This window comes from Haplochromis burtoni, unplaced genomic scaffold (assembly GCF_018398535.1).
Source record: "Haplochromis burtoni strain Fernald_Lab_line unplaced genomic scaffold, NCSU_Asbu1 Contig_3129, whole genome shotgun sequence".
Taxonomy (NCBI): domain Eukaryota; kingdom Metazoa; phylum Chordata; class Actinopteri; order Cichliformes; family Cichlidae; genus Haplochromis; species Haplochromis burtoni.
In genome coordinates this window covers 1-2,075 of record NW_024585490.1, presented here as the reverse complement: position 1 = coordinate 2,075, position 2,075 = coordinate 1, and the positions used below count along the sequence as shown (strand labels likewise).

The window sequence follows — 2,075 nt, the reverse complement described above, 5'->3', positions numbered from 1 at the left end:
CACACTAACTCGAGTCAAAAAGAAGCAGCACAAGTTTAAAAGAATAAAAAGTCACTGATGGATATAAAGGACATTTTATCTGTTCAGTCTCTTCATATGTCTCATGTTCACATGTTCCATATCTTAACTGTGTGTAGCAACAACAGATAACACACATGTGTGGGCCTCATCTGAGCTCTGACATTTATGGCTCAGTCACAGCACTGCTGAATGTTCTGTGACACCATTCAACAACAAATACCTGCTACAGAGCTGCAAGTCCTTCTAGAGCGGATGGCACAACAGAAGAGCTACCTCGTCAGGCCAGGACTCTGCAGTCTATTTACACCTGCAGCCCAGTGGAAACTCTTTCAATGATGAGGATGTGCACATCCTGGACAGGGAGGAACGCTGGTTTGAGCGCTGAGTCAAGGAGGCCATCTCTGAATCGAGGAGGGGGTCTAAGGGTACATCTGTCACCATCTTACAATGCTGTGACTGCAGCCATTCCCCAACTCTCTGTGACTGGTACTCATGACCATTGATCAGTTGTTGTTGATCAATGGTCATGACAATTTGCATAAAATACGATCAACGAATTGACCTCAAAGCCTACAGCCTATTGTTCATTTAGTGGCGCTAGTTTCAGTCATTATGTTTATAATGCTGGAGAAACCTGCAGTCAGCTGAGACTGAAGAAGTCACTTGAGTGAGTGACAAAATGTTTCTTCAACTGAAAATACAACGTCCAGATGAACAGAATCCACTTTTGGGATCTACTCGATGTGGTTACTTGAATTATTTTTCAAGGTCAACTTAGTTCTTGGTGCTAACAGCGAATTTCAAGTCAAATGCTTTGCCAACCTAGGTACTCATGTTCTCAAAGGCAAGTGTATTGTTGCAAAGGTTGAAGATGATCCATAAAAACAGGTAATATATTGTTTTTACTGATTTCCACAGTTGGTGTGACCTTGACATGATTTTGTTCTTGGTATCTTCCATCACACAGAACATGAACATGACTGTGTGCCAGACTGCTGACAGACAAACTGAACCGATTACTTACTTCCTGTCTTAAACGCGAAAAAAGGAAACACACAAACCTTCCTCTCTGGTTTCTTTGACTGGAGGTTGTTGATGATTGGATGATTTCACAACACTGCATGTGATGCTACTGGTGATGTCATCTTCTCCATCTGCTGAAACGAGTTAAAGTAAACACTTTTATGATTTAAGAATCTAAATGGACCAAATTATGATGACAGAATGGAAACAAAATACCACAATGAATAAGAATGAATATGTACAAACCTTCAAGTTTCCTGTGAACACATCGTCTCACCAGCAGAACCAGTAACACCAGTGGAACCACAACATACACTGACCCAATGGGCAACAGCACAGAGAGAACAGGAGGAAGAGTGATGGATGTAGGTGGAGGTGTGGTGGTGTCTTCCCCTAAAATAAAGCAAACACAGTCATTAAGTTGTCGTCACATTGTGAATGTTGAAACCTGCAGAAACACAGACAGGTGAGTGTGTTAGTGAGGGGAGGGGCTGTGTGTCTGTGAAGGTGTGTCTCAGCTGGAGGAGCCAAAGATGACATGATGGTGTCCACATTGTTGCAAATGAAAATCTGATCATATATTAATTTTAATATTGATTTATTTTCAGAACCAGAGTCTGTTTATATTTTCAGTGACTAACAAAGAAGCCACATGCTGATTAAACATATGTTGAAGAACTAAAAAATATTAAAGACATATTAACTTTCAAATAAAATCAACAGTTTTTGCTCATGTGTGTCAGCTTCACACACACTTGAAAATAAGAAAGCGATTATTTAATAAATATCAAGATGTAACTCAGGCATTGTTTGGTTTCTAAAGTACAGCAGCACACGTTACACCTAGTGATGTTATCCTCTGTGTGTTCAGCTGATCCATTGAGATTGTTATAAATGTGTGAGTTTAAGCCTGAGTGTAAATGTGATGAGATGAAGTGTGAGGTTGTGAGAAAGTCTCTGACTGCATTCATAGATGTGTCCTTTCAGCTGCTCGCTCTGATCCAACCTTTGGTCTCTAAGAAGAGGCTTCA

General features: G+C 40.4%; 1 long non-coding RNA gene across 2 annotated transcripts in view; it reads right to left on the bottom strand.

The window, feature by feature from the left end:
* Positions 1 to 1,433, bottom strand: part of LOC102294183 — a 3,454-nt gene extending 2,021 nt beyond the window's left edge. Inside the window, exons 1-2 of one of the 2 annotated variants that reach the window (XR_318109.3) lie at positions 1,291 to 1,433; positions 1,083 to 1,178 (exon numbers count right to left, since the gene is read on the bottom strand). This is a non-coding gene — a long non-coding RNA (uncharacterized LOC102294183). The remainder of the gene's footprint in view (positions 1 to 1,082; positions 1,179 to 1,290) is intronic. The other variant, XR_318108.3, reaches the window with a different exon arrangement.
* Between the last annotated feature and the right edge of the window lie 642 nt (positions 1,434 to 2,075).